Genomic DNA, 21,066 nt, shown 5'->3' with positions numbered 1-21,066 from the left:
CCCTGGTGGCGAAGTGGTTGAGAGTCCGCCTGCCGATGCAGGGGACACAGGTTCGTGCCCCGGTCCGGGAAGATCCCACGTGCCGCGGAGCGGCTGGGCCCGTGAGCCATGGCCGCTGAGCCTGCGTGTCCAGAGCCTGTGCTCCGCAACGGGAGAGGCTACAACAGTGAGAGGCCCGCGTACAGCAAAAAAAAAATAAAAGAAGAGGTACTTTTTGCTTATGAAAAGAAACCAGTGAGTCCTCTAAGAATAATAAAAGGGAATATTTTACAGTTAAGCACACGATTTGGAGTGAAGAATTCGGATGGTGCTCAGCTGGTCCAGGCTGTTAATACTCTTCTTGTTCCTCCTGTGGGCCCCCTTCATCAGGTATCACGAAGCCTTCGTCTGTGGCATAGAGAATATCCGCAATCCTCTGCAATACAGGGTTGTTCTCCCCCTCATTCTCCTGGCAAACCAATTCAATGTTTCTTTGCTTTCCAGAATAGAAATCTCTCTCTTTCTCCAAGTCTTCGACGACAAGTTTCAATACGTTGACCTACTGCATCAATTCGGCTGCTTCGTCATCCCTGTTCCCCACACCAGGATTCTTCCGCACCACGCCCGGGCCAGCCTTAGGGGTTGCAGTAGTTCTGTGTGTTGCAATGGGCCTCTGTGGAGCTGCACTGCTAGAGCTGAGAGGTTTCTTCAGTTTGTTCAGAGCTGGAGCAAAAAGGGAGGGGGCCACAGCAGTTTCTTGACCTTGTCTGGCAGCTACAGGGTCATAGTCTTTCCCATCATGGTTTGCATCAAAAAACTTCTTGAACCACTGAACGAATTCAAAATTGTCCTGAAACTTTCCTTTCACTAATTTGTCCACAGGAATTATTTTGTCAACACCCATCGTCTTAAAACCTCCTTGTAGTATTTTGAAGTTCTGAATGTATTCGTGTTCTAGCTTAGCTTGGAATTTCACTTTCTTCAAGGCAATGGAGCCAGGGAACAGCATGTCCATAAACTGACAATAGGCAGCCCCTGAGCACAGATGTTCAATCTTTGTCAGATTCAACTGCAGAGACTCATTGATCCAGGCCAGCATGTCATGTCGACTGAGGTTATCACTGGTGACCGACGTTGAGTACACATTCACTGCCATCTTCGGCTCTCGGCTGGACTACGTCCGCTGCCCATAACAGGCTCTGGTTCCATCTTCGTCTCATTCAAACTGCCTGACCCCGCCCGCCCCTGTGTATATGTTATTAATAAGCTTTTATTAAGCACCCACTTGTCTGAATCAGATTTATAGATTCCAAAAGAGATCACACAGAAAAGTACTAAGTGGGAAAAACAGAGTCTAATAACTGATAAAAATTCAAATATGAAAAAATGTCATGGGCCTATTGATGTATGGAATCCCAAATTGGTTTAAGATTAAGAAATTAGAACGTTAAAGTGAAAGACTATTGAGGTAAAAGCCAGATAGGCACAAGTTAAATGAAGATTAATTGAACAACATGAAGTAGATTGCCATGCAAGGATTAAAACCAAGATATTAAGTATTCCAATAAAACATTTATTATTGTTTAGCTGTTAAGTAATAAAGCAAAGGTCTAGTTACTGGAGAATTGAAGGAATGCAGTTAAAATATAATGGGCCACAATACAAAGAATACACTTCATTCTTTTAAAAATTTGAAGTTGAACTACCTTTGTAGTTAGGTGTCTGCATTCAAGATCCAACACGAATTGATAACTGTAGAAACTTGGGAGGGCTTTATTTTATTTTTTAACATATTTATTGGAGTATAATTGTTTTACAATGTTGTGTTAGTTTCTGCTGTATAGCAAAGTGAATCAGCTATATGTATACATATGTGCCCATATCCCCTCCCTCTTGCGTCTCCCTCCCACTTTCCCTATCCAACACCTCTAAGTGGTCACAAAGCACCGAGCTGATCTCCCTGTGCTATGCAGCTGCTTCCCACTAGCTATCTATTTTAGATTTGGAACTGTATATATGTCCATGCCACTCTCTCACTTCATCCCAGCCTACCCTTCCCCCTCCCCATGTCCACAAGTCCATTCTCTACGTCTGCGTCTTTATTCCTGTCCTGCCCATAGGTTCATCAGAACCTTTTTTTTTTTTAGATTCCATATATAGTGTTAGCATACGGTATTTGTTTTTCTTTTTCTGACTTACTTCACTCTGTATGACAGACTCTAGGTCTGTCCACCTCACTACAAATAACTCATTTTCATTTCTTTTTATGGCTGAGTAATATTCCATTGTATATATGTGCCACATCTTCTTTATCCATTCATCTGTTGATGGACATTTAGGTTGGTTCCATTGTTCACATGATATATAAATGTATTATAAATCCATTTTTAATTTCTTTTTTAACAGTTTGAAGACAAAGCTAAGTAATATCTGTGTATATAATTGGATGATATAACCCTCAAGTCTCTCTTTTTTTTCTTTTTCTTTCTCAGTTTCTAAAATTGGAATTATAATTTGCATTTAGTGAATTTCACAGATCTTATGTGTACATTGGTTGAGTTTTTACATATATATAATCTTTAGATCTATTTATCTATCAGTTGAGACGTATAAGATTTCCTTTAACCCAGAGAATTTCTTTTTATTTTAAATGGTATATTAGATGGTTTTAAGTGTTTTGTTTGTTTTTAATTTAGATATAATTGACATATAAAGTCATGTAAGTTTAAGGTGTACAATATGTTGATTCAATATATTTATGTATTGCAATATGTTTACTACCTTAGTATTAGCTAAAAACATTTCTCTATGTACCTCTTAGGGCAGATTTTTCCCCAGAAGCAACCACAAGCCTCATTTCTGATCTCTCTAAATATAGAATAGTTTCACCATTCCAAATTTCTTTGTGCTTCACTTATCTCTCCTTCTACTTGTGCAAACCCTGTATATCACTGATATTTTTATCATCCTTATAGTTCTGCCTTTTCATGAATATTACCTAGTTAAAATCATACAGTAAGTAGCCCTTTTAGACTGGCTTCTTTCATTTAGCAACATACATGCAAGATACCTCCGCATATTTTCATGGCTTGATAGTTCATTTCTTTTTATTACTGAATAATATTCCATTGTATGGATATAAACATGGTATTTTGTTTATCCATTCATCAATTTAGAGACTTATTGACTGCTTCCATTCTGGCAACTATGTGTAAAACTACTGTCAATAGTCACATGAAGATTTTTGTGTGAATATTAGTTTTCAATTCATTGCAGTAAATACTGAGGAGCTTAGCTAGATCATATGGCAAGACTGTGTTTAGTTTTGTAACAAACTATCAAAAAGTCTTGCAAAGTGGATGCTCCATTTAACATTCCTGCCAGCAATGAATGAAAGTTCCTGTTCCTTTACATTCTTGCTAGAATTTGGTATTGTCAGTGTTTTTTGGATTTTAATAGGGGTGTAGTAGTAACAAGTTGTAGTTTAATTTGCAGTTCATCTCAAGATTATTTATCTTTGATATGCAGTTATGATATACTTAGGTATAATTTTGTTGTTGTTGTTTTGTTTTGTCTTGGCATTTTTCCTGCCTGGTGTTCTTGAGTTTCGTGCATCTGTGGTTTGGTGTCTGGTTTGGTGGTTTGGTATTAACTTAGGGAAATTCTCCATCATTATTTCTTCAAATACTGCTTCTGTTCCTTTCTCTCTTTCTTTCCTGTCTGATATCCCCATATATGTATGTTACATTATATGCTATGTTACAGTTTTTGTTCTTACCCCACATTTCTTAGATATTCTGTTCCATTTTTTCAGTCTCTGTTCTCTTTGCTTTCAGTTTTGGAAGTTTCTATTGACATATCTTCAAGCTCAGAGATTCTTTCTTCAGCTGTATCCATTCTACTAGTAAGTGCATCAAAGACTTTTATTTCTGTTTAGTGTTTTTGATCTCTAGCAATTTCTTTCTGATTCTTTCCATCTCCTTGTTTAGATTATCCTTATGTTCTTGCATATTGTCTTTTTTTTCTATTAGAGCCTTTAATGTTTTAATCAAAGTTGTTTTAAATTCACAGTCTGATAATTCCAAAATCCCTACTATACCTGAGTCTGGTTTTCAGTCTTGTTTTGTATCTTCAAACTTTGTTTTTGTCTTTTATTATGCCTTGCAACGTTTTGTTGAAAGTTGGACATGATGTGCTTGGTAAAGGGAACTCCAGTAATTAGTCTTTTAGTGATGCGGTGGTGAGGTGTAGGGGCAGGGGAAGCATTCTGTAGCCCTATGGTTTGGTACTAGTCTTTTTGTGGACCTGTGAATTTCACAAGTACCTGTCAATCCTCCCACCCCCATCTTAGGTGGGATAGTATGGGTGGAGGGGACTGGAGTTGAGTATTTCCACCGCCGTTAAAAGGCTAGAGGAGACTGGATTTGGGTATTTCCCTTGCCATAGATCAGTGAGTCTCTGACTAAACCCTAATAGGCTGTGATGAAATAGTTTCTTTTGAGGGTAGGTCTTGTTAAGAAGAATGGAATGCTCTGGCATATTTCAGAGTGGTTACTTTCCCCCCGTCTTGTAGGAAACCAAAGGGAATATTTCTCCAGTATTCACCTTGGGAAACTGGAAGAGCTCCAGGAAATAAAACTAACTAAAGTGTGGGGCTCCCCCATGGAGTTTTAAACTCACAAACTTGTTATCACTGATCGTTCTGTAATTTTTCAATTCAGATTTTCCTGCCCTAGTATTGAATCCCACGGAGACCTCTGCTCCCTTATTTTTGCTCTGAAAAGCTGCAGTTCTATCTACCTGTCTGCCTCTCCAACTTTTAGAGAAGCAATTTGCCCTGTGACCTCACTTCTCTGACATATCTAAGAAGAGTTGATTTTTCACATTGTTCAGCTTTTTACTTGTTATTAGGGCAGGCTTTTAAGCCCCTAACATGCAGGACTGGGAACTGGCAGTCCTGATGTGCAGCTTCTTAATTACAAATGATGTTGACCATCATTTCCTAAGCTCACTTGCCAACTATATATCTTCTTTGGTGGTTTATCTTTTCAGATATTTCCTGCATTTCATGTGGGCTGTTTATTTTCTTATTGCTTCATTTTAAGTGTTCTATGTATAGTTGGATATGGTGATTTCAAAATAATTTCTCTCCCTTGAGCATTTTCAAAGTGGTTACTTTTCCCCTTTCCCTGCCTGAACTATTGGAGAGTAAGGGCTGAGGAAAGGGGATGTTTTTCTAATTTTTGCAGTGTGAACCTGGTGGTATTCCTGAAGGTAAAACTAATGAAACTGTGGGAGCTGCCCTTATACTGGGCCTATAGGAATTTAACTTTCAGTCTGTTCCACACTCAGTCTACAGCAGTTCATCAGCAACTGTTTGGGGTTTCTACCAGTCACTGTCTTCAGTGGCTTCTCTCCTGATAAGTCATGATTCTGTGTACTTGCCTTTTCCCCCCATTTTCTGAGACAGTTTGCCTTGTGACCTCAATTCTCTGATAGATCTAAGAAGAGTTGCTGATTTTCAGTTTTTCAGAGATTTTTTTTCTTGTAATGAGGGTGGAAGCTATGACTTCCAGGGTCTTTATATGTTAGAGCAGAAACCACTGTGGTGTCACTTTAAATTATATAAACAGTTGTATATATATGAACTCTTGTATATAGCAATCTTGTTTTTTCCTGGATTTTCTATTCTATTTTTTGAGATGTATTTTGTATGTGTGACAATTCCAAATTATTTACATTATAGAGGCCTAATAGTACATTTGATGTCTTAAAGAAGTAATTCCCCATCATTGCTCTTCTTTTGGCATATTTGTTGTTCAAAATAAACTTTGTAATTGATTTTAATAACTATTAAAAAGTGGTAAATGACAGCATTTTATTTGGAATTGTAATAAATTTATAAATTAACCAATAAAAATGTAATACCTATTATATTGATCACTCCTATTCAAAGAGAATTTTTCATTTTTTTCAAATCTACTTTCTTTTGATGCAGGAAATTTTTATAGATGTTAACATCTACTTTAACTTGATTTCTTCCTAATTTTACTTCCAGTCATCCTTGTAAATTGGTTTTTTTTATTGTAAATGGAGGTTTTCTCTATATTTTTATCTCTTTTGATAGGCTTTCTTTGCCTATATGTAAACTATTGGTTTTATGTACATTTCATTGTTATTACTTTAGTAAGTTTTCCTGTTTTTCATGGTAGTTTTACATTGGCTTATTTAGGCTGTGACATCATCTATAATGTTTAATTTCTTTCTCTCAAATTCCATGTTTTTTCTCTTCTCCAACTGCATTGACTAATGTTTCTTACATTATTTTAAATAGTAGTGAAAATGTAATGCCTTATATATTTGACAGTAGCAGAAAAGGTTTTTATGTTTTTCCTTTAAATAGATAAAGATCTTTGGGTGAATGCATATCATTCTATCAATTATCATTTTATTTAGAGCTCTTTACCACAAATGGGTATTTTTTTCATTTTTTATAATTTATAAAATTATAAAATATTATAAATTACTATGTGATTCTCCTTATATTATTATGATTGACTATATTGAAACAGTTGCTTCTCTTGAAATGCTTGGATTTCTGGGATAGTTGAAACTATTTAGTCATGTTTTTAATTTTTTTTTTACTTTTTCAATATGCTATTGAATTCTGTTTGGTATTTTTCATTTAATATTTCTGAATTTATATTCATAAATGAGCCTGGTATATGGCTTTCTTTTTGGTGTAGTTCTTGACAATTTTCTTAAAGAATATTATGGTTTCATCATAAAATTAATTTGGAAGTTTTCCTTTATTTTCTATTCTCCATAATAGATTAAGCAGCATTGGGATAAACTACTTCTTAAAGGTTTCTTTAATACTTTAGAGAGTAAATTTGGGCACAATGAATAATTATGCCAGTTCTGTAGTATAATAAGTAAGACATATGATAAAATTCATAATGTGAGAATATAAAATCCTATGACTCAACTTGTATTAATACTAACCATATTTATATACATCCTTGAGTGTAATTTTTTTCAAAATGGCCATTTTGGAAATATACAAGTTCTGTTTCATAATTGCTTGTTAAAATGTAATTTAAGTCATTTTGGAATTGCATGCAAAATATGTTTGCATGGTATTTTAAAATATGATCATCTATTTATATACATAATGCTTCTTAAATTGACAGATTTCTCTGTAAGTTGGTTACTTATAATTAATTATAATTAATAATATTATAATTATAATTCATTCATAGATGCATACATTAATTCGACACCCTCTTACTAGTGCTATGTTATGGTCATGTGATAAACACAGTATATTAAAATTAAAATAAGACGTAATTTCCCACTTTAGAAAAAATAATGGTAGTTAACACAGATCCACAGGCAAGGAACTCTATAGCTCCCAATGGCAGGCAAAAAACATACTATATTTTAAGTATTGTATATTAATGAAATGATCTTCAGAAATGTTAATAATTTAAGCAACTTACTCTTATGGGTTGTTCTGCCTACACCAAGTTCAAGACTTTGAGAAATTGTAATGCTATTCTTTTAGATTTTTAGCATGAAATTGAATATGTATGAAACCCTACCTTATTATTTTGAATAATGTATTGGAAGAATACTCTCAAGGTATTCAAATGTGACTACAAACTCAAGAATGATATTACATGATGATGAAAATAATGATTCTTAAATTTAATTGGCTTGGGTTATAATAAAAACTACATCACCTTAATTACTCTAAAGACTTCAGACAAGGTATTTAGCCTCCAAACTTTTGATTTCCAATCAAGGAAAAGATGACCCTAGTAAAACCTAGCTTATAGAGCTGGTGTAAAGATTAAATAGTCCCGTCCCTTACTAAGCAGTCAAGTGTTTGCAATATTTTTTTATTAAATAAAAAAGGCAAATAACTGATAAAATTGAAGCTTCTTATTCTAAGACCAATCAAAACCTAAAAATTTCTTCTTCAGGTTACTCTGCGAATTCAGTTGATATTTACCAAATTTTTAACAACAAATTTGGTTACATTGAGCACATTTCCTAGTTTAGGCCCCTCAGCTCACCACTTGAAACAATTCTTCTGTAAAGCAGATATTTCACGAGAAGATCTGGTAACACACACTGAAAGTATACAGTTCTAGTTATTTCTGCCAAATTTGTAGCAAATATCTGGGATGGATACAAACCATACATTATTTTGATACTTAAGGTCCTTGCAGCAGGAATTCTCCATTACCTGCCTCCTCACCCCTACCATGAAGCTCTCCATGTATTTACCCACTACTGGGGCACATTCTCCAACTGTATATTCATATAAGAGATGGAGGAGAGAATAAGGATTATTTTACTTCATTATGGAATTTGTTTAATACAGTTTTTATCCTTACCTAGGAAACAAGTTCTCCAGTCTAGCGATAGCGGAAAAAAGATACTTCTATTCCCATTTGAAGAATATGTCTATTAAATGAAATTCTAATTAATTAGAATTCTTTAGGGAGGAGTGATAATTAGGTTCTCCTGGACCTCCTACAGTGTAGAAATTAATTAAATAACAAATTAAAAAGTGATTTTTTACATTTTCAAAGTGGGGTTACCACCTTCAGTAAATTACTTTCTATATCATTGATTTTTTTCCTTTATACTGGCAATAGAACTGAACACCTCAACAACCAATTTCTAAATACCTCAATTTAATCTTCATTACATACAAAAAATTATCTCCCCACAAGATACGTATTACTTTTCCCTTCAAATGTATATTTGGGGTATTTAAAATTATTGCTCTAATTTTATTAAATCCACATTTGTGTTTTTTCTCATTTTGGAAGCAAATACTGAAAAAGTATGTCTGTTAACTATTTTGCGTAGTAGCTAGCAAAGGACAAAAGTACTCGTATAGACAACTGATGATGTCGTACAATTGCTGAGAAACTCATCATATCTAAAAAGAAAAATGGGCTATGGAGTCAGAACAGCATGCATCTCAGTTCTGCTCTGTCACTGACCACACCTATGCAGGTAGATCAATTACCAAGTCTTTTTACACCTATTTGTACTTAGGTTACCTAGGGTTAATAATCATTACACAAAGGTCTACTGGAACCATGTGTATCCCTCTTGAAATAATATTTTATCCTGTCACTGAATTACAGTATTTAAATTGTCAAAAGTAATTATCTGCTTTCTTTAGAAAACCAAAATGAAAACCTATTATGTAAACACTTTCTAGTGATATAATTTAGGACCATTTTACACCAATGTGCTTAGCATTTTGTTTTCATGGTGATTAGTTTATAATTGGATTGGAGAGACCCAGTTTATTTTCTCTACATAAATTACTTAAAGATACAGAATATATAAATTATAAAAGAATAATAGATTCAGGACAATATCTTCCCATAAGATACCACTTACTATATGGAGTCAGATTATAAATTGAATTATTAGACAAAACTACTTCAAAGGATTCTAAACATCCCTTGAAATATTTTTCTAGTAGATTTTCAATTATCAATCATCAAGGAATTATCTATATATTTATTTAGTGTCTGAGAATATTTCTCAAGAACAAGATTGTTTTCACAGTAGGTATGAAGTAAGAAACACACACAGAGGAATACATAGAAACATTTAGTGAGTAATTAACTTTTAAGAAAGCAAATTTATATGTTTTGAAGTATACTAATAATTTATTGATATTAAAAGTCATGTCACAAGCTGGTTGTAGAGAAATACAGAAAAAAATAAAATTTAAAATTAAGATAAACTGATTATACTAAGAAGAAAACACTATTACATACAATACATAATACTATATGCACAAATGATACTACTTTTTAATGTTTTACAATGAGACAATGAAAGTGAAATACAATTTTATTAAATTATATTATTTTGAATAACTGAATTACAAGGGAATTTTTATCATTCAATGAGACATAATAAAACACATGTTAATTATCATAATAACAATATTAGTTTCCTTTTGAAAAAGGTGATGACCTCAATTTAATTATTAGATACCTATGTTCTTTAAAAAAATCATAAAATTGAAGTAAGTCAATGAAAAGCAAGTCCTATTTCCTAATAAATTGACCTTCAAAATGAAAGAAAAAAATGAGAAAATCTCCTGGTTTTATTTTTTTTCATTTTGTTAAAACATTATTATGAAAATCCACTTAAATAAGAGAACTATTTAATTTATTTTTTAAATTAATTTATTTATTAATAAATAAATATTTTTTTAAATAATAAATAAAAAATAAAACCACTGCACCACCAGGGAATTCCCTAAGAGAGCTACTTTAAGTGACTTATCCCATTTTGGATTTGAAGAGAAAGTCTTAAGCTTAGAACCACTTAGAATAGCATCCAAGAGGATAAGGATCTCTTGTTTCTAAGGGAATAAGGAGATAGCATAAATAAGGAAAGCAGATTGAGAAGACTTGAGTCCTTGTTATCATGGAGGGTATAGAATGAGAAAGAAGTGCCTTGTTTAAATTCCATTATCAGCTCATGTGGGTATGTTAGCAAGGGCTGGTGTGTTAAATAAGAGTGGCAAGGTACATCTTTGGTTGAAGCTATGCAATTCTCTTCACTATAATTATTAACTTATGATTTGGATAATTGAGTATTTCATAAGTATGTGTGTGTGTCTTAATTGCTGCACACTTTGAGGAGTAGAATGTGAAAGTATGCTAAGAATCAGAATTTAAATCAGACTTTACCAAGGGTCTACTCATCTATGATGCCCAGGAAGGAATGAGGAAAATGCTCACCAGCCAGAAGCTAGGTGACTCTCACACTTCATGTCCTAAATATAAAAATTCAAAATGGCAGGGCTCTTTTATATATTGGTAATACCTGAAATATATGTATTTTAAATTGTTTTATGGTTAAGCAAGGGATTAAGGCTTCATGATACTCAAGTATAAGAGAACAGACTCTGCAGGAGAAGAGAGGAAGAACCCTTAAATCTTGATTTATCAAATTTCTAAAAGCCATTTGAAAGCTAAAAACATGTCTGTTATTCAAAAGTGTGAATTTATCTAGTAAAACATTAATTATATATTTAGATTTTTATCATTTTTCTTCTAAATAGAGGCAGGCAGCACTGGAGGGGCTGAATTGTTAATTAGTAAACATTCGCCATCTCCCTAAAGCAAGAATGTTATTCCAGATAAGCAAATTAAACCATTATTTTGGTTAATCAGTACAAACATGGATAGAGTGGGTAATAAAATTCAAAATGTGCTTGAATTTCTAAAACAAATCAAGCAACTTCAAAGACTCTTTGAGTTTGTGGAACATCTATTTATGCTATTTGGGAGTACAATTTCACTCTCCCCTGACATTAGCTGGAAATTAATGCATTAATTCATTCAATAAACATATAATTTGATACAATGAACACGGCCTTGACTGTAGAATGGTAAAGAAAAGATATACTTTTAGTGCTCCTGGTCTTTACAATTTGGAGATTAAGAATAATTCATCTATTTTACACATAATATTTTAAAATATTAACAGTAAGCTTTAGGAAGGAAATCAATGGTTTGACTATGATAAAAAATAAGGAGAGGGAATGTAGTACTCTAGATAAAATGAGTAGGTGAGACTTTATAGGGTTCTCTGTCTCCTCAGTGTTTACTTCCTGTTCTTTCATACTCTCTCTTCCACATTGCTGTAGTTCTTTTTCATATTCTACCCTCCTTGCCTGGAAAGTAACTTTAGATAATTATTTTTTCCAGGAGTATAAGACTCTAATGACATCTGAGCCCTTTCATGTACAAGAATGTCTTTCTATCATCATTTTAAGAACAACAAAAACATCAACTGCAACAAAAACAATCTTTATTCATTTGCTGAGAATAAATTTATTGGGTAATAACAGCTTCCAAATAAAGCAGAGTAAAACTCTTCTCATTCTTGCAGTATTCATTATTGTTTAGGAGTCTGAGGCAAAAAAATTTTGAAGTGACTGAAAAAAATCTCTCCTCCTTCACTGAAGACTTATAGGATATGTTCCTCATTCTTATAGTTCAACACTTTTCCCTAATAATGTTATAGACTGTATTAGCCTCCTTTTGTAGATTACTTAAATCTTTCCAGCCCTGATTGCCAATGTCGAATTGATTGGTTCAGAGTAGATTTTACCAACTTCACACGTTCACACTACCAGCACATGGCTGCAGTGTCTCTTGCTGCCAGCCTTAAAACTTTTCCAAGTGACACAACTGCCATTCACAGAGGAACCCTGTAAATGCATTGCTTGACCAATGATGGACGCTGGACAGTGGATAAGGGTTCCCCTTTAATAACCCAACCCTTGTGTATAGTTCTGCTATTCTTTTACAAAGGCTCCACAGAATGTCACACAGGATTAAACATCAGTTGTCAAATTGGTGACCAACTTCATAAACCATCCTTCATAACTAATTCTTTATCTTTTTATTTATTTATTTATTTATTTATTTTTTGCGGTATGCAGGCCTCTCACTGTTGTGGCCTCTCCCTTTGCGGAGCACACGCTCCGGACGCGCAGGCTCAGTGGCCATGGCTCACGGGCATAGTCGCTCCGTGGCATGTGGGATCTTCCCGGACCAGGGCACGAACCCGTGTCCCCTGCATCAACAGGCGGACTCAACCACTGCGCCACCAGGGAAGCCCTATCTTTTTATTTTTGCTCTCTCTGTTCCATTTCTATATTGCTCACTCCCTAATATTGCTTTGGAAATTAACTATTTGCAAGCCTCCAATTCAGGTTTTACCTTTAGGGAAGGAGGGGCTGTCATTGATCAAGATAAGGTCTTACTTTAGAAAAGCCCCTCTAATCCGAAAACATCAAAATTTTTCCACTCAAATATTTTGATCACTTATATTTTATGATTGTTTCTTTTCAAGCTTTCTGGAGACTCCTTTGCCAGCATCCTTGGTTAGTTTGCTGCATCTCAATAAATTTTACTCGTTATTACATAAGGCAACATCTATTTAGACCAGTGGCTAACTTCAAACAAGTGAGTTACACTTTACTCTACTGTCTTTTGTCTGTTGAACGGTTTTTCAAATCTAAAAAGAAGGACAAATCAGTGTGAGCACTCTATTTCTGCTCTCTGGTAGCTCCTCTCCTTTGTAATTGTGCTTTAAGGTAATTTAAGGTAATTGTAATTGTAATTTAAGGTAATCCTACTTTCTGGTCTGGTTACATTTTTCTGTTACTCTGAACATTATGGTTCACGAGAAACTATAGTTTAGCTGATGTATTTAACCATCTTTTTTCTGTTTCTAATAGGCTTAGAACTGTAAGAGTTGCTTATGGTAACTACACCACCTATATTCTATCGTGCCTTAACTGTCCCTCTTTATATTTTCACATCCAGCTATTTTTTGGTGTCTAGAATTTCTCTTAGGTTGTACTCACTTAGATCAAAGGTTAATGAGGCACAACTGCCCATCTTGCTAATTAGGACAGACCCAGGACTTTTGATCTCTCCATGTTTGATAAGCACTGCTCTAAGCCCTTTGCATGCAGTATCACACTGAATCCTTGCACCAGTATAAGCCCTATTTTACAACTGAGGAAACTGAGGCACAATAAAGTTAAATAACGTGCCTCCATGTTACAAAGCTGATGAAAGTTGCAATCTAATTAAACAACATTGTCTGATATCTGAGTTCAAACAGTCTGATTCCAGAGCTTATGTTCATTGTCATTCCAATACCTTTCTTCGTCTGTCACATCGATGATATTGACTGAGGGCCTATTGTGAGCCAGGCACAATTTATAACAAATAAGACAACTTATAACAAAATTGCTGATGTCTCCTATGTACCAGGAAATGTATTAGCCACTGAGAAAGATGAGGTGAATGTCTCTATATTCATGCTTATTTCTGAATCATGCAACTCTTTATTCAGTTCACTCCTGACCATCTCCATCTTAACTACTTCAGCCCACAGTCACTCCCACTTTTGTTACTGATACAGTAAACTAACCAGAATACATGCTTCCATGCTCCACCTCTCTTAATAATTGTCCAATCTGCAGTCAAAGATATCCTTTTCAAATGTAACACACACACACACACACACACAGAGTTATGTTAGTTCACTAAAATTGTGCAGTGCCTTCTCATTTAGTTGTCTTTAGAATAAAGTCATATTTTCTTAACATGGCTTATAAGGCCTTCAGTGTAAATCCTATCTCTCTTTTCAAAGTAGTGTATCAACATTTTTCACCCTTAGGCTCTACCTTCAACCATAGTGAATTTATTCAAATTCCATATTTCATGCCTGCCAAATCCTGGGTCTGGCACATACATTTTCCTTTGCAGACTGTGAGCTCCATTAGAGCAGGAACTAAGTATATGTCCAAACCAATATGCTACAATGCCTGCCACATATTAGGTACTTGTGAGTGTTTGTTATTTGAGAGAATAAATGCCTAACAGTTAAATTCACCCTTGTTGTTTCCTTGTTCCTCCTTTAGGTTTCAGCTTATATATCACTTCCTTCAGAAAGCTTTAAATTCCTTGCTCTAGAAGAATCACACATAACTACAAAGGCCTGTTATTCAAGAAAACCAAGTGTTTTGTTGTTATAGTTGTTGTTGTTTTCTTTCTTTGTGTAGTTTTTACTTTTTTTTTTTTATGTTTTGGCGGTACGCGGGCCTCTCACTGTTGTGGCCTCTCCCGTTGCGGAGCACATGCTCTGGACGCGCAGGCCCAGCAGCCATGGCTCCTGGGCCCAGCTGCTCTGTGGCATGTGGGATCTTCCCAGAACGGGGCATGAACCCGTGTACCCTGCATTAGCAGGTGAACTCTCAACCACTGCGCCACCAGGGAAGCCCTTTACATTTTTATAATACAAATTATATTTTAACTGGCTGGATAGCAAATGAAAATGTCAATTGTCAACCTCAGTGTAAATCTGTAAATATGGGATAGTGGAATACATAGATTCGACTGATATGTCCCTATCTAACAAGGGTGCCTCCTCTCAGACCCAGTGGACCACTATAACACGGGTATTTGCCCAGTATTGTAACATCTTCCAGCTTTTCCAAAGAGTCCAGGAAAACAGACCTTCCTCTCTAATATCAATTTTTAAATGTTGACAATCTGTTCAAATTTTAAACAGCTTTCCCAGTTTATAACCTCCATCTAAAGTATACTAGATGGGGACCTTCAAGATGGCGGAGGGGTAAGACACGGAGATCACCTTCCTCCCCACAGATACACCAGAAATACATGTACATGTGGAACAACTCCTACAGAACACCTACTGAACACTGGCAGAAGACCTCAGACTTCCCAAAAGGCAAGAAAATCCCCACATACCTGGGTAGGGCAAAAGAAAAAAGAATAAACAGAGACAAAAGGATAAGGATGGGACCTGCACCTCTGGGAGGAAGCTGTGAAGGAGGAATAGTTTCCACACAGTAGGAAGCCCCTACTCTGGTGGTGACAGAGGGTGGGGGAGGGGGAGCTTCAGAGCTACAGAGGAGAGCACAGAAATAGGGGTGCAGAGGGCAAAGTGGGGAGATTCCCACACAGGGTATTGGCGCCGACCAGCACTCACAAGCCTGAGAGGCTTGTCTGCTCACCAGCTGGGGGTGGGGGGCTGGGCAGTGAGGCTCGGGCTTCAGTGTTCAGATCCCAGGGAGAAGACTGGAGATGGCTGTGTGAACACAGCCTGAAGGGGATTAGTGTGCCATAGCTAGCTGGGAGGGAGTCTGGGAAGAAGTCTGGACCTGCCTAAGAGGCAAGAGACCATTGTTTCAGGGTGCACAAGGAGAGGGGATTCCTTCCCAGTCTGCCCACAGAAGGCAGAGCACCACCTAAATGAGCTCAATAGTAGAATAACTGAGGCAGAAAAACGGATAAGTAACCTGGAAGATAAAATCATGGAAATAACTACCACAGAGGAGAATAAAGAAAAAAGAATGAAAAGAACTGAGGACAGTCTCAGAGAGCTCTGGGACAATGTTAAACACACCAACATTCGAATTATAGGGGTCCCAGAAGGAGAAGAGAAAAAGGAAGTGTTTGAGAAAATATTTGAAGAGATTATAGTTAAAAACTTCCCTAACATGGGAAAGGAAATAATCAAGTCCAGGAAGCGCAGAGAGTCCCATACAGGATAAATCCAAGGAGAAACATGCCAGGAACCATATTAATCAAACTATCAAAACTTAAACACAAAGAAAAAATATTAAAAGCAGCAAGGGAAAAGCAACAAATAACATACAAAGAAAACCCCATAGGGTTAACAGCTGATCTTTCAGCAGAAACTCTGCAAACCAGAAGGGAGTGGCAGGACATATTTAAAGTGATGAAAGGGAAAAACTTACAACCAAGATTACTCTAACCAGCAAGGATCTCACTCAGATGCAACAGAGAAATTAAAACCTTTAAAACCTTTACAGGCAAGCAAAAGCCAAGAGAATTCAGCATAAACAAACCAGCTTTACAACATACGCTAATGGAACATCTCTAGGTAGGAAACACAAGAGAAGGAAAAAACCTACAATAACAAACCCAAAACAATTGAGAAAATGGTAATAGGAACATACATATCAATAACTACCTTAAATGTAAATGGTTTAAATCTCCAACCAAAAGACATAGACTGGCTGAATGAATAGAAAAACAAGACCCATATATATATCATGTCTACAAGAGACCCACTTCAGACTTAGGGACACATACAGACTGAAAGTGAGGGGATGGAAAAAGATATTCCATGAAAATGGAAATCAAAAGAAGGCTGGAGTAGCAATTCTCATGTCAGACAAAATAGACTTTAAAATAAACACTATTACAAGGACCAAGAAGGACACTACATAATGATCAAGGAATCAAACCAAGAAGAAGATATAACAACTGTAAATATTTATGCACCCAAAATAGGAGCACCTCAATACATAAAGCAAATGCTAATAGCCATAAAAGGGGAAATTGACCATAACATAATAATAGTAGGGGACTTTAACAGCCACTTTCACCAATGGACAGATCACCCAAAATGAAAATAAATAAGGAAACACAAGCTTTAAATGACACATTAAACAAGATGGACTTAATTGATATTTATAGGACATTCCATCCAAAAACAATAGAATATATTTTCTCCTCAAGTGCTCATGGAACATTCTCCAGGATAGATCACATCTTGGGTCACAAATCAAGCCTCAGTAAGTTTAAGAAAATTAAAATCATATCAAGTATCTTTTCTGACCACAACACTATGAGACTAGATACAAATACAGGAAAAAAACTGTAAAAAATACAAACACATGGAGGCTAAACAATATGCTACTAAATAACCAAGAGATCACTGAAGAAATCAAAGCAGGAAATCAAAAAATACCTAGAAACAAATGACAATGAAAACACAATGACCCAAAACCTATGGACTGCTACAAAAGCAGTTTTACGATGGAAGTTTATAGCAATACAATCCTACATCAAGAAACAAGAAAAAACTCAACCTAACCTTACACCTAAAGCAATTAGAGAAAGAGGGACAAAAAAAAAAAAAAAACCCTCCAAAGTTACCAGAAGGAAACTGATCATAAAGATCAGATCAGAAATAAATGAAAAAGAAATGAAGGGAACAATAGCAAAGATCAGTAAAACTAAAAGCTGCTTCTTTGAGAAGATAAACAAAATTGATAAACTATTAGCCAGACTCATCAAGAAAAAAAGGGGCAAGACTCAAATCAACAGAATTAGAAAAGAAAAAGTAGAAGTAACAACTGACACCACAGAAATACAAAGGATCATGAGAGATTACTACAAGAAACTATATGCCAATAAAATGGACAACCTGGAAGAAATGGACAGATTCTTAGAAAAGCACAAATTTCTGAGACTGAACCTGGAATAGAAAATATGAACAGACCAATCACAAGCACTGAAACTGAAACTGTGATTGAAAATCTTCCAACAAACAAAAGCCCAGGACCAGATGGCTTCACAGGAGAATTCTAACAAAGATTTAGAGAAGCGCTAACATGTATCCTTCTCAAACTCTTCCAAAATATAGCAGAGGGAGGAACACTCCCAAACTCATTCTACAAGGCCACAACCACGCTGATACCAAAACCAGACAAAGATGTCACAAAAAAAGAAAACTACAGGCCAATATTACAGATGAACACAGATGCAGAAACCCTCAACAAAATACTAGCAAACAGAATCCAACAGCACATTAAAAGGATCCATACACCATGATCAAGTGGGGATTTTATCCCAGGAATGCAAGGATTTTTCAATATACACAAATCAATCAATGTGATATACCATATCAACAAATTGAAGGATAAAAACCATATGATAATCTCAAAAGATGCAAAAAAAGCTTTTGACAAAATTCAATACCCATTTGATAAAAACTCTCCAGAAAGTAGGCATAGAGGGAACGTACATCAACAGAATAAACACCATATGTGACCAACCCACAGCCAACATTGTTCTCAATGATGAAAAACTGAAACCATTTCCTCTAAGATCAGGAGCAAGACAAGTTTGCCCACTCGCACTGTTATTACTCAACATAGCTTTGGAAGTTTTAGCCACAGCAATCAGAGAAAAAGAAATAAAAGGACTCCAGATCGGAAAGAAGAAGTAAAGCTGTCACTGTTTGCAGATGGCATGTTACTATACATAGAGAATCCTAAAGAAGCTACCAGAAAACTAGTGGAGCTAATCAATGAATTTGGTAAAGTAGCAGGATACAAAAGTAATGCACAGAAATCTCCTGCATTCTTATTCACTAATAATGAAAAATCTGAAAGAGAAATTAAAGATATATTCCCATTTACCACGGCAACAAAAAGAATAAAATACCTAGGAATAAACCTACCTAGGGAGACAAAGACTTGTATGCAGAAAATTATAAGACATTGATGAAAGAAATTAAAGATGATATAAACAGATGGAGAGATCTACCATGTTCTTGGATTGGAAGAATCAACATTGTGAAAATCACTATACTACCCAAAGCAATCTACAGATTCAGTGCAATCTCTATCAAACTACCAATGGCATTTTTCACAGAACTAGAACAAAAAACTTCACAATTTGGATGGCAACACAAAAGACTCCGAATAGCCAAAGCAATCTTGAGAAAGAAAAACAGAGCTGGAGGAATCAGGCTCCCTTACTTCAGACTATACTACAAAGATACAGTAATCAAGACAGTATGGTACTGGCACAAAAACAGAAATATAGGTCAATGGAACAGGATAGAAAGCCCAGAGATAAACCCATGTACTATGGTCATCTTATCTTTGATAAAGGAGGCAAGAATATACAATGGAGAAAAGATAGCCTGTTCAATAAGTGGTGCTGGGAAAACTGGACAGCTACATGTAAAAGAATGAAATTAGAACACTTCCTAACACCATACACAAAAATAAACTCAAAATGGATTAAAAACCTAGATGTAAGGCCAGACACTATAAAACACTTAGAGGAAAACATAGGAAGAACACTCTATGACATAAATCACAGCAAGATCCTTTTTGACCCACCTCCAAGAGAAATGGAAATAAAAATAAACAAATAGAACCTAATGAAACTTAAAGGCTTTAGCACAGCAAAGTAAACCATAAGCAAGATGAAAAGACAGCCCTCAGAATGGGAGAAAATATTTGCAAATGAAGCAACTGACAAAGGATTAATATCCAAAATATACAAACAGCTCATGCAGCTCAATATCAAAGAAAAAAAACCAACCCAATCCAAAAATGGGCAGTAGACCTAAATAGACATTTCTCCAAAGAATATATACAGATTGCCAAGAAACACATGAAAGAATGCTCAACATCACTAATCATTAGAGAAATGCAAATCAAAACTACAATGAGGTTATCACTTCACACCAGTCAGAATGGCCATCATCAAAAAATCTACAAACAGTAAATGCTGGAGAGGGTGTGGAGAAGAGGGAACCCTCTTGCACTGTTGGTGGGAATGCAAATTGATAAAGCCACTATGGAGAACAGTATGGAGGTTCCTTAAAAAAGTAAGAATAGAACTACCATATGACCCAGCAATCCCACTACTGGGCATATACCCTGAGAAAACCACAATTCAAAAAGAGTCATGTACCACAATGTTCATTGCAGCTCTATTTAAAATAGCCAGGACATGGAAGCAACCTAAGTGTCCATCTTCAGATGAAAGGGTAAAGAAGATATGGCACATATATACAATGGAATATTACTCAGCCATAAAAAGAAATGAAATTGAGTTATTTGTAGTGAGGTGGATGGACACAGAGTCTGTCATACAGAGTGAAGTAAGTCAGAAAGGGAAAAACAAATACCATATGTTAACACATATATATGGAATCTAAAAAAAAAAAAAGTTCTGATATACCTGGGGGCAGGACAGGAATAAAGACACAGACCTACCAGAGAATGGACTTGACACAGGGAGGGAAGTGTAGCTGGGATGAAGTGAGAGGGTAGAATTGACATATATACACTACCAAATGTAAAATAGTTAGCTAGTGGGAATCAGCTCCATAGCACGGGGAGATCAGCTCGGTACTTTGTGACCACTTAGAGGTGTGGGATAGGGAGAGTGGGAGGGAGATACAAGACAGAGGGGATATGGGCATATATGTATACATGTAACTGATTCAGTTTGCTATACAGCAGAAACTAACACAACATTGTAAAGCAATTATACTCCAATAAAGATGTTAAATAAATAAATAAATAAAAACAAATTATACTAGATGCCTAAATATTCTTTCATATTTAATCCCAGTTGTTCCGTTATGTAGCTGTAGCATGTAGAATATTTTCTGTTATTAATTTTCTGCCCTCTTTTTCTCCTGTTAAACTCAAAGCTCTGTGAGGTGAGGGAAATATATAGATAGATATAGATATACAGGAGATATCGATATAGATTTAGCCACAACTTTAGATTCAGTACATAGTCAACATCCTAGAAACAGTAGATCCTTGATATATGGCCCTTAAACAATGAGTAAACTCTTTAAAAAAAAGTATTCTAGCCCATCAATCCGAAATACATTGTAAACTCATTATAT

The 21,066-nt window shown here is 35.5% G+C and overlaps 1 pseudogene; it reads right to left on the bottom strand.

Annotated features, from left to right (window-relative positions):
* Positions 1-246: 246 nt before the first annotated feature.
* On the bottom strand, positions 247-1,191 carry LOC112413736 (microtubule-associated protein RP/EB family member 1 pseudogene; annotated as a pseudogene).
* Positions 1,192-21,066: the final 19,875 nt, after the last annotated feature.

This window comes from Neophocaena asiaeorientalis, unplaced genomic scaffold, assembly GCF_003031525.2.
Source record: "Neophocaena asiaeorientalis asiaeorientalis breed wild unplaced genomic scaffold, Neophocaena_asiaeorientalis_V1.1 scaffold175, whole genome shotgun sequence".
In the NCBI taxonomy this organism is placed as follows: domain Eukaryota; kingdom Metazoa; phylum Chordata; class Mammalia; order Artiodactyla; family Phocoenidae; genus Neophocaena; species Neophocaena asiaeorientalis.
Note: the sequence above shows the minus strand (reverse complement) of the source record. Positions and strands in the feature narration are given on the sequence as shown.